At 48.2% G+C, this 12442-nt stretch overlaps 1 pseudogene; it reads right to left on the bottom strand.

Annotated features, from left to right (window-relative positions):
- Nucleotides 1-9795: 9795 nt before the first annotated feature.
- On the bottom strand, nt 9796-11876 carry LOC112903524 (annotated as a pseudogene).
- Nucleotides 11877-12442: the final 566 nt, after the last annotated feature.

Below are 12442 nucleotides of genomic sequence, written 5' to 3'. Positions count from 1 at the left end.
TTCGGGTTTGGAGGAGATAATCAAGAGAGAGAGAGAGAGTTTGAAGCGGAAAAGTCAAAAAAATGATGGATTTTTTATAATCCCGTCTGTCCACGGGTGACTGGCCGGGGCGATGGGATCTGTTTGGACTTTGGCGTCGCGTCCGATATTTTTTTCCTCGCCTAGCATCTAGCTCTCCGTTCCCTCCCGTGGTGGGGGCGACGAGGTTGAGGGGAGGGATGACGTGGCGCTCCGCCCTCGTCGCGTCTGCTGTCCCGTTCCGTTTTCCCGACGGGGATCGAGGAGGTTACTCCGGCCCAGGTGTTACGTCACCAAGCCCAGAAGCAGGCCGCGTCTGAAATAAAGACGTGGAGAACTGCATTACAGGGACTGCTCCGTCTCCGTCCAATCCCAACGGTACGGCAGGCGACAGGCCGTGTTGCGGCTGCGGGCCAGTGGATGTGCGCGCGACGGGGCCGGCGTGGCGTGCGCGTCGTGTGCGCTCCGCCACTTTCCCCATCCATTAATTAATTAATTAATTAATTATTAGGCTATCCAATAGTGTAATCCGATGCGCGAAGGGCACGTGGCCCGACAGCGGCCTCGAGATACCAGATGCTGCTACCTCGATGGCGTGTCCGAAAATATCTCTAGCACGCGTGTCTGAATTATATTCCGTGCCCTTCTGTTAGGATAGGACGACGCCAGGCTGAAACCAACGCAGTGAAGAACCAGCAGCTGCGCCGGCGACACGCAGCAGCAGAATGTTAGCTCCATGAATGCAACGCACGCACGCGGCAACAGAAAAGCGCGGAATGGAGGCGGGCTGTTGGATCGGGGGAGTCGGGTGCAATTTCGCTTTGCAGTTAATGAACTCCCCCGCCCGTGCGGCCATGTCCCTCCATCCACGCCGGCCGCAGCGGGCAGGCTTCGCGGAACAAACCACTCCGGCCCGGGCGGGCGTGGCCGGACGCATGCGAGTGTGGACGGAATCTCGCCGGGTCCCGCATCCCACGAGGCGCGCACCTGCTCGCTGCGGGCAGGGGAATCTCCGACGCGTGGGGCCGAGTCCGGTACGGGTGGGCCCGGCGCGGCGGCTGGGGGGAGCGGCGAGGTGGGTGGTCACAAATCACAGCTTTCGTCGACGACATGCAGACAGAGACGGCGGAGGGGCACGTCGAGGGCAGCCGCCGTTCGCCAACCTTGGACGACACGGCGCCGCCCGTCATCGCTATGCGGCTCAGGACCGGGCCTCCTAGTCCTAGACTTCTAGTCGTCGTACCTAGATAAACACGCTGAAGGCACCTGCAATAGTACGGAGAGCATGCCCTGTGTAACATCAGCCACGTCACCTATAGAGAGTATAGTAGACTAACCTCCCAACAGATTCGCTGTAACATTTATTGCTAAATTTTGGAGGGCCCCGCACATCAAAATTTTTTAATCCCATTCTGCCCCCTACACGCCCCCCCCCCCCAATCTTCCATGAGCATTCCACGGCAAGATGGGCCCGCTCACCTAGAAGTCTGTGTAGCGGCTCTCGCTACGTTAAGAGCAGGTGCAATAATCGGCTATACGCCTGCCTCTTCATCCAGAACGCTGAGGTGGAGGAGAGAGGAAACAACAAATTCTTTGAACCGGCGCATGTTGAAGCGGCGGGCTAATCACTTGAACCGAGGCACATACGTCTGCTCCGCGCCTGCTATGCGCCTGCTAGCCGATGATTCAGCACACAAAAGAGAGAGAGCAGTGGGGCCAAGTAATATTTATTATATAGTTTATCAGCTAGCTAAAAGCTCATTACTATACAAGGCATGAGCTAATATTTGATGATGTGTATATCTTGTAGCCGGCGAGCCGGCTCAACTATTAAACTTGCTCTAAGCGACACTTGTTCTCTCTCTTAAGTTTCTCTTTCCCCAAATGCTGACATGGAGCGCTTGTAGAGAGCTGACCTGGCCCCGTTGTGGGTGCCCTTCGAATTCGTCGCCCCCTTTTGCCATGATGACAAGAGAATTCGAGGCATGGCCATTCAAGGCCGGTGTCAGAATTTACTATTTTATTCCAGTCGGATTCGGCAGCGCGCGCACGTTTTTCCGTTCAAGTTTTTTATACTTTATATATATATATTATATAAAAGTGGTATTACAAATTTACCATCAGAGAAAGCATCAGAGAAGGTGAAAGTTACGTAAGGACCTAACTCTAGATCTTTAGAAAGACGACGCAAACGCCAGTAAGCACGCCGCCATTGACTGGCGTCGGTGATGCCAGGATGGAAAGGGCCTCCTACTTCAAAGAACTGAGGTTGAAGTGGGATCGCCAAGGCCACAAATAGCAAGCTTCTCCAACAAAGTGGTCGAGTGTAAACAGTAGCGTCAGAGTGCAAGATTGGCTTGATGAAACCCGATGATGGCTGGCGACAAACTCGAGGGGCGATGGCGTGGCTCCTGAGGATGAGCAGGGCCACTTGCATGATGAAGCGTAGATGCTGCTCGGGACGAACGGCGGTGAAGGTAGCGGCACTGAGGGAAGCCGAAAACGGAGCAGTAACAGCCTCGGAGAAGCCAAGAACCAGCGGATCTGCTACGTAGATTGCCGGAGCAGCTACACCAACAGCCAAAATTGCACCAAAAACGGCCAAAGGGGGATTGGGGACAAGTAGATTCTACTGGTGGTGGGTGAAAATGGAGGGGATCGAATCTGCTCGGGGTGGAAATGAAGAAGGGAGTATTTTATTTAGATTTTCCTTGCAAGCGCAACCCCTGATGACAAGGATGAAGATGACGGCAGCGACTGCAAGGACGGAGCAGCCGTACCCAACAGCTGCGGCCGGAGGCCCATCGGGGCAAACTGGTAAAAAAACTAGTACTAAAAAGCTAAAGGAACAAAAGGGGCCAGCCCTCTCCCACTTGCCTCCGGCGAGCTCGCCGGGGACGGGAAGGAAGGGGCCGGATCTGAAACACCACTAGACTCTGGAGGTTGGGAAGGAAGACACGGCTCTCAGTTGTGAGTAGGGATGGTAATGGATCCAAATCCACCGAATTTTGGTCCTAAATCCAAATCCATGAAAAATATCTGAACCTATTAAAACTTCATACCCGTGACGGGTTTAGAATTTTGCCCAAATCCAAACCCATCGGGTTAACGGGTAACCACGGGCCACCCGTGGGTCTACACTTTACCATACTAGTTTTTATCATGATCAACAAGTTTAATATAGTAAGCAAATTTATAGCTTATAGAAATATATGATGAGTAAGAAATCCATTGTTTATTAAAAATTACTAAATAAAGTTAAAATATAAATAACAAGTTCTATATTCAAATGATCATACCACTATACAAAGTCATACATCTATCACATGTATATACAAACACTACAACTGCAAAGCGACAACACCCCTGGACGCTACCAAAACATTCAGAGTTCACCGAAATAAGAAAATAAGAAGTGAAGAGAAGGGATGTTAAATTTGTTATAAATTCACAAAATAAAATAACAATTGCACTAGATTGGATCGGGTTTAAAAGTCCACAGGTTTACAGGTTCGGGTATGGTAAGAGTACATTGACATCCCTAGTTGCGAGGCTCGGGGTTCAGCTCCCTTTCAGGTTCAAGAGTGATTGGTGATCACATGCAGCGATCCGGAGCTCTGGCCTCTGGACCCACGATGGCACTGTACCGCAGGGCATCCCGTGACCGCGAGATGGAAACACCACCAAAGTACGCTAAGTAAACTTTATTCATCTCAATATGAGTGAATATATATGCATATGAATAGTGCAAGGTTCCTGGATTTTTTTTCCCCTACCTTCTGTATTACCTTTTTTTTGTTACGTGCTTAGAAATATTGCGACACCTCAAGAACCTAGATCGACTTTATACAACCACGGCTTTCTGCTACGACATGCGAAGCATGTAGGTTCCGTATGGGAGGAATATAATTTACAGGAACAAAGAAAGGACGGCCTCGCCTGGCAGGCGTGACGTACGCCCCCCACCCGGCCGCCCGTGTGGGCGCGCGTGACGATGGGCGCCCGCCCCCACATCTCACGTGCTGCGCCGGGGCCGCGCGCGCGGGGCTGGCCTTGCGGCGGCGGTTCGGTCGTGTGGACGGCGGCGCGCGAGGTAAGGGGGGATCTCTGGCGCGTGGGGCCAGGTTCGCTAGGGCCGGGCCCAGCGTGCCTCGGACCAGACGACGGGTAGGGAGGATCTCGCAGCCGCGCGCTGGCTCAAGTGTCAAGCGGCAACAATCTCCGTACGATGGAGCTGCGCTGCGTCGATCGGGCCTCCGGCAAAACGTACTAGCGTCCGATGCTGGCTGCTGGCGAGCGGCAGGGTGCGCGGTGGCGGACAAGACCGTACCAGCAGGCCCCCTGCGCGGCTCCCGTACGTACGTGCCTCCTGGTACGGTTGCACTACTCCCGCCGGCCGCCATGCATCGCATGCCGTCTCGATCGGCGACACGACGCGAGCGATTCAATGAACCCCAACGATCCCGACACGCAACCAGCTGTTCGTACGTCCCGGCCAGGAACGCATGAATGAACCCGCGCTCCTGGTCCTTGGGACCGGTCACGTGCATGGGATTCGAGTGGCACCGTACCAGCCCTCCTCGATTCGTTTCTGCTGCCGGTTGGGACACGGTCCCGGCGGTTCGTTGCTTCTATCGCGTGCTCCGATCATCCCTCCCATCTTGATTCTAAGATCCAGCTTCCAAAATTCAGTTAGATCCTATTTGGAACTTTGGAATTGAATATTACATTCTAATAATTATAATTTAGATACAAATCTACTAAGCTAATATAACTATATACAGAATATGTTTATATACTATTAGCCGTATGAGAAAGATATTTATGTGCTATATTTCAAAGAGATCATGTTTCTACTATAGATGAGTAAGATAAAGAACGTGCTATAGGTTACGGAACAGAGTAGAAATATAGCTTGGTGGTGTATGGAATAAATTTCCATCTCCCATTCTATGAATTTAGGATAGGCTTATATCTAAACTTTGGAAAGCGGTTGGAAAATGTTGGGATGTCAAATTCTAAACCAAATAGTCTTGTTTATTAACTAGATTTCAATTCCTCTAAAATATAAGAGGATCCAAATGGTCCCTTAGAAATTATTATTCAAATATTTCCAGCTTGGCTTTTACCCCAACCTCTACAGTCTAGTTAATTAATTGCTAGCACATTATGGAATCTAATCAAAGAAGCTGAGCAGACCCAGCACCTTCTTGCCCAGCTGCTTTGTACTACAATGTAGTGGGATCCAAACTCCGAGCGGCCACTATATATGACACGGTTGTGCATGCCTGCAGGGTTTGTGGCCAGCAGAACTCCAGCAGTAGTTCAGGCTAGAATGTGGACTTGGGGATCGTCTTGAGACGACGGGATCGGAGAGCAGAGGACTTGCTGAAAGCTGATGGCGAACCCTGGAGGGAGAGCAGCAGCAGGATCCGGACATTTGGAAGCCCCTGGATTCTCAGAATCCAGAATCCAGAATCTGCTTCAGCTTCCAAACGGGGTGTTAATTATTAGGAACAGGATTCAGGAATGGGAACCGACAGCGACCAGAGAAGAGGCCGAATTCGGGTCGAGGCGTACGTGCTGGCTGCCTTCTCCTCCACGCATCAGACACTTAGCTTGTTTTGATGACCATACTAATATTGAAGATACACTTAACTGTACACCTATGTATGTGCAGGTAGAGCGGTCTTGCGGCCCTAATCTGGCCGTACTAAGAGAGTATAGTATTTCCGCGCGTGTTTCCAACACGTGCGCTGAAGAAGAGAAGAAATCGCAGGCGGCGGCGTCCGTCCTTTCAGCAACTGTCAAGATGTGCTAGCAGTGGATTCAGAGCTCGTTTCTGCTGACTCAGATTCGATCGGACAGCACGCATCACGGCTTAATTAAATGCGCCATAAATGCCTTAATGCAAGTCAGTGCATAGTTTCGTGGCGCAGTTACCAAGACATCTCTCCTCACCATATCAGCAAAATTGATGATGTGGCATAAAATTTAGTGACACGAAACTTACATCAAGACTGGCCTTAGCTGATCAAACACGCAAGCAGATGTGTGTGTATACGCCAAGCCCCCCCTCCCAAAAAAATTATAATATCCCTCCGTTTACAGGCATTTCTTTTTTCTTTTTCTTTAATTTCTGCTATGGCCAACAATTGGTTTAATTTTTGTCACGTAATAAAAGAGAGAAAGAGAATGATGGGTTTGGATGATCGATATTCGATATAGTCACGTCGAGTAGTGGGAGGCGCGCATGCATGAGGTGGAGGCACCACCAAGTGAGGTGAGCCGTTCCTGTCGCGCTGACAGTCACGTTACATATTTAATTTCCACAATAATAACTACGTAATTAAAAGGCACAGTAGTGGGCATATATAATAACTAGCTAGTCACGCGCGCGAAGGGAAAAGTACGGTCGCCCAATCAAAGTGGTCGTCGCATGCACGGGGAAGATTCGCAGACTCGTGTTTACTCCCAATCAAACGAGTACATACCCAATCAAATGATGGGTTTGCATGCGAATTTAATGAACCCCCCAAATCAGGCCAGGGGCACGTACGCACGAGAACGTCTCTATTGGTCCCCTGCTGGCCGCTTTAATTCGATCGGTCGGTCGGCGGCTTCGCTCGGCGGACCCCTGCACGTTCCACGTACTCGAGAGACGCTTGGAGCCAGGAATTCGTCGCAGGAAAAAGACGGTGAACGCATTCAAGTCAGATTCGTTCGGCAAGCAGAATAATTTAGCGGTTCGTTCGAGAGACGCTTGGAGCAAGGAATTCGTCGCGAGAAAACGAGCGTCCTTTTTGCACAAAAAGAAAACAGTGAACGCATTCAAGTCAAATTCGTCCGGCATGTAGAAGAATTTAGGGATCGGTCTGTAAACCATTTCCCCCAAAGAAAAAAGACGCCCCCTTCCTCCTTCGGAATGAAACCGCCTAATTATGAGTCTGACCAGTGGGCCCCCTCCGTGCTTCCAACTCAAGTTTTTCAAGCTTGTTGGGCCGAAACCGCGGTACGGCACAACGCGTGCTGTGGCCCATCACCACGCAAGGTTGGGGGGATCAGTTCAGTTCAGTTTGGGCCAAAGCGTAACACGGCCTACTCGGAAAACAAGGGAAGAAACTGGCTGACTGGAATGCTCTTGTGAATCAATTCGGCTGCTGGCCCAAATCTCCGTCGTCTCCGGCAGTGGCCGTCTTCACTTTCTGTTGAGCGCGATGCAGCTCATGAAGGTAAGTAAGCGTACGATGTGTAACTTCATTTCTTGAAGGCTAAGGTAGGCATAGTGCTTTAATTTTCAGGTCAGCTGCTGCTGTATGGATCCTATGGTAAGGGCAGACATGGCCGTGATGTGACGAGTTTGAGGACTTAGAGAGGGAGAATCACAGAGGCCTAGTTGAAACCATCATTTGTGGGAACTGTGCAGCTGGCAGGGTGTTGTGGTTTCGATGGAATTGAATCTACGGAATGGTGTGGAGCTCGGATGTACTACAGTTGGTGCTGCCTCCAAAATCAGGGGAGATGGTGGTGTTCAGCGAGCTTTGGACGACGCGCCTTCCATTGCCCTTAGTCCCCGCTCCATTGGGTGGTCCCTCAGATGGAGGATGATAGTGGACCGGCGTAGCTACGAGGGGTGATGCAGATTCGTTTTGGCCGTATTTCGTCCGGCGAGCATGTTGCTCGGCGGCGAATCTTTTCGGCGATCGGTGGTCGTCCATTGGTCGTATTATGTATTATTCTTTGGATTGTACAAGTTGTGTTTTCCTGTTCTTCTTCTTTGTATTGAGTTATATCTCTATGCTTTATAATCTGTAGTTTGCCACATCTTTTAATGAAAGTTCAGACCGGCTTCTTGCCTGCCGTAGCATTTCTAAAAAAACGAGAGAGTAGGAAAAGGTGCGAGGGGGATTTATTATTGTTCTCACTCTTTATAGAAACATAAATAGATATATTAGTCTTAATACAACATTTGCAGAGGAAAATAGAAATCAAAGCCAAAGTCATGTTCAAACACAACAGAGAACACCATACAATATGCATATATTATTTGGTTCCAAACTCATGGTTTTAGGATCATCCAATATTAACATAGTGCATGGTCAATGTTACATCGAGTGGTAATTTCCCATCACCGATTCAAAAGGTAGCTACGGTGAGCGTCTTGGTTTGCAAGTGGTACAATGGGCCCTGCACTCCCTCATCGTCCTGTGGCAATACTCCCTCCGATCTGCGGTCGGGCAGCAGTAGCAATCGCCAAATCCAGGATCGAAGTAGTTGCAGATCGCATGGACACAAAAAGTCAAGGTGACCTTCTCCTCTCATCAAAGGGTCCCCGGTTGACATCACTTGCGGCAGAATTCCTAACGTCCAGAAAATGAAGACGACCTGGGGTATTTTTGTGTTCATAAATACTCGCTCCGTCTTAAATTACAATTCATTTTAACTTTTTTAGACATATTTATTTTGCTATGCGTCTAGATGTATACTATGTCCAGATACATAGTAAAAAACTATGTATTTATAAAAGCCAAAACGAATTGTAATTTGAGATGGAGGGGGTAATAAACAATACTATACGCATACATACACGTATGTACATATACAAACCCTAAACTTGAACAGTTGAACTTGAATGATAATGGAACTTGATGATTACATAGAAGTTCTTACATTGTGCAAGCAATGTGGATCCGAAAAAGGTAGTGAACAAGAACATGGTCATCATGCTTGTTTTCCCCATATTGGATGTTGGGACTAAAGTGTACCAATAGTGTGGAATGAGTGTCTGAAACGAAGAGGGAGTCGTGTTTGATGGGAGCAACGAGGGACTGCTTGCCCCTCCACATATATATAGGTAAAACCTGCCTAACACTAAAAGATGAGTGGCAACTATATATGAGCTGATGTGTGAATATTTTTATTTATCCCTGAGAGCTATATGTTCACGATCCAATTTTTAATATCATTGTCATTAACTGCTTGCTCGGAGATCATTAAATTTATTTAACCAAGGATGCTTTTGTGACGCTACAATTGGTAAAACATGTATTAATTCTTGCCTTCAAGGGTGAGTGCACTGGTGATGCATAGGGTGTGTTAGAGAGATAATATAATGGGCTTTGCTACGGTACTCCAATTACCTCCTAAGAGGTAAGAGGTGAAATGCATCTGAGCCCTTAAATTCTAGAGCAAATAAAACAATTAATAAAAAAATAGAAGATGATAATAACATCCGAAGATCCTGGATGTCTACCGCAAATATCTGATCGTAGCCGCACGCCCCGTCCTGCCTTCTGGGGTTCAGTTGCTGTGGCTGTGTGTGCATGGCATGGCCGCTGCATACTGCTTAAGTGGGTCACTGGAGGTACTAATTGTGTCTCATATCCTGCACATGCGGATGTGGATGCATGTTAATGCCACCATGGCATGTTTATTTAATGGTTTGACTAAGCTGTTTACCCCTAAATAAACCTCCTAAAATCCGAGAAAATTAACTGAATTCATAGTTTGAAAAGTAGTATTTCTGGCATATGTGTTATAGTGAAAACTCAAGTTGCTTTACAAGCATCCATTTAAAATTAAACCTCTAGTTTGAAATCAAATTCTAATGCGAGCAACAGCTGCCCAATATTCCGGGTCATGACAACAATGAAAACAATTTTGATTAGTTACAAGCCCTGAATTTATACACAAATCTCTATCTTTTAAAATTAGTAACCCATATAGAACACAGGTTGATGTACTAGTTTACTTGATTTTTCTATACTGATGTAACATCTAAGGTAGGTTTTGTACAGCAGTCCAAGACCAGATGGAACCTTCGAGCTTGTCAGATGCACGTACAACCCGTAGCTTTAACAGGTCCCTGGCTACCTTGCTTCAATTGCTCTGACCTTTTGTCCTTAATATGTGCCCTTCTGTTGTGAGCTTGTCTAGTGGCTTTACACCGGCGGGCACTTTTCATTTTGGTTCTCATCTTCTCCACACAAACATGTGATTTTCCATGTCTAGTTTTCAAGCGAATTTGATACATCTTGGATTCAGCATTCTGATACAGATAGTCTATCGCCTTTGGAAGTAACTTCTCATCTAGGTCCTGGAGGCATGCGTCCGAGTGTACTGTACCATGTTCCTTTTCAAGCATAGCTCTGTATTGCAGGATCTATATCTTCCGGTGAGTAATGGGGTATGAACAGAATTCCCAGCTTTAGACGTTGCATATCTGGATTCAGAGAACTTCCTCACCCAGGATCAGAAGATGTTGCTGAATTCTGCCTGTTTCTGTTCTGATCAGGCAGCAAGATGTGATACTGCAAAAGCACCATGATAACCTCCTCTGGAAATGCATCACACAACAGCCTTGCTGAATATCGTGTCAAATTATGCTCATTGCAACACAGAGGGTTTGGCTGAAACCATTGGGTCAGAGTATTGTGGATATTGACCCTGTGCTCACTCTGCACGTAAGGAGAATGGAACAGAATGGAAAAGTCCTGGGTGGGAAGCTGAGTGAGCTCTCTTTTCACATGTTCAGCTACAAACTTGTAAAGAGGAGTAATTGACTGCATACACTTGAACATGACGCCAAATATGCCAGTACTGTCAGAAAGGCGTAGCATGAAGCTGAGGCTTAAACCTTTGAAAGGATCCTTGATAAAGTCTATCTATGACAAGAAAACCTATCATTGCTTCTATTCCTCGCTCTGCAAAGTTCATGGGTCAAATGCCAAAATATGAGAACTTGCTACCTTGCAACACTTGATACCTCACAGACTTCCCTGCAAGAAGATGGCCAATAAGAGGATCAGAAAACATGTACTGTTGCGGGTCCCACCGAACTCTAGAAACTTTAAGAATTCGCTTGCGCCATCTGCGAACCTCTCGAATCTTCGGATATCTGATTCGTTCGTTCTCAGCGTTTCCAAGTCCAGCAGTCATCATCAGTACGTAGAAGAATGCATTGCAAGGTCTTGGAAGCAGGGTCAGCGATCAGTCGACGGCGTCGGACATTATTATTGTCAACACACTAGGAGTGACACTAAACTGTTACTTGCACTGTCACTGTTTTGTGTGCATTGGTTCAATTCAAGCAAGGCGATGAACGTGTTACTACTCCACCTGCTCAGATTGTTCTTAATTCTCCTGATTAATCCACAGAGTCCTATTTACAAGGGGGGAAGAAGCTCTAGTTTTGGCCCAGGCGCTATAACATCGGACACGTTCTAGTTGCTGGACTCTGGCAGGAAGCAAACACCCCTGTCATATGATTTCAAAAGAAAAGCTAGCGTCCATTGCAACAAATCAAATCAAACCCGAAAAAGATACCCACCGCAACATATCCCATCAAAGTATCATGCATGCATCATCCGTAATGGCGCGCACCAATCGAAGAACTTCCCTAGCCGGCCGCCGTCCCTCCCTTCTCCGATCCTTTGCCGGCGAGAGGATCATCAGGATCACGCCGCACAATTAAGTACATAACTGCTTCGAGAGTGGACTATGGCCGGCCTGGATTGTTGTGCGTTTACAATGCAATCTGCAGGATGAAAAACAACAGTTCCAGGAGATGAAAGAAGCACGTACGTGTGCTGAGCATGCATCTGTCCCAAATCTTTAACTTTGCTGTGCATTGGTGAGTGATCGAGCAAGCTAAGCAGCAACTAACAGCTACCACCACCATATATAGCGAGGTTGGGTACTACGTGTTAGCATTGGGGATCGACTGCCGCATGAAATAGATCGGAAGAACTTAGTGGATCTAACACAAACCGAGCACTAGAGAGATGGAGAGAAGAAAAGGGCACGGGGTTTATACCTTCGTGGCCCTGCGTCGCGGGTGTTGCAGAGGAGCCCGTCATCGTCGGTGCGGCGCTGATGCTTGGGGCAGTAGAGCTTCGGGTTGCGGCCGCAGGCAGGGGATGAGGCGGCGGTGTTGATGACGGTCGTAGGTGGGTCTTCCCGCCGCTGCTGCGCCTCCTTAGATCGGCTAGGGTTTACGATGTCGGTGGGGTGGCGGCGGCGACGAACCTCGTGTCGTGTGCCGCTGGCCCCCACCTTCTTTTATAGCGTAGCGCGACGGGGCCCACCAGCTAAGAATGAGCTGGCCCCCGATCAGGGCACAGGTGAGCGGAGGCCCATCGGGCCCGAGGGTCTCTGGGAGATCAAACTAACAGTCTCCCCCTTGATCTCACCCTGTACCTTTTCTTTTTTTTCCATTTACTTTTTCTCATTTCATCATGAATTTATGCATAGAGCATGCCTCATCGTCACGGTCGTATGCCGATAGATTTAACAGCTACAATACATATCTTCGTTCTGAAACAGATTCTTTAACCTTTTGGGCCCTTATAGTCCGAAGATCACAGGCTATCCCTTAGCCCCATGCCAGCTACGTGTTCCTTGAACACGCTGGGTGGTAAGCCTT

The sequence above is a fragment of the Panicum hallii genome, chromosome 8, assembly GCF_002211085.1.
Source record: "Panicum hallii strain FIL2 chromosome 8, PHallii_v3.1, whole genome shotgun sequence".
Classification (NCBI taxonomy): domain Eukaryota; kingdom Viridiplantae; phylum Streptophyta; class Magnoliopsida; order Poales; family Poaceae; genus Panicum; species Panicum hallii.
Note: the sequence above shows the minus strand (reverse complement) of the source record. Positions and strands in the feature narration are given on the sequence as shown.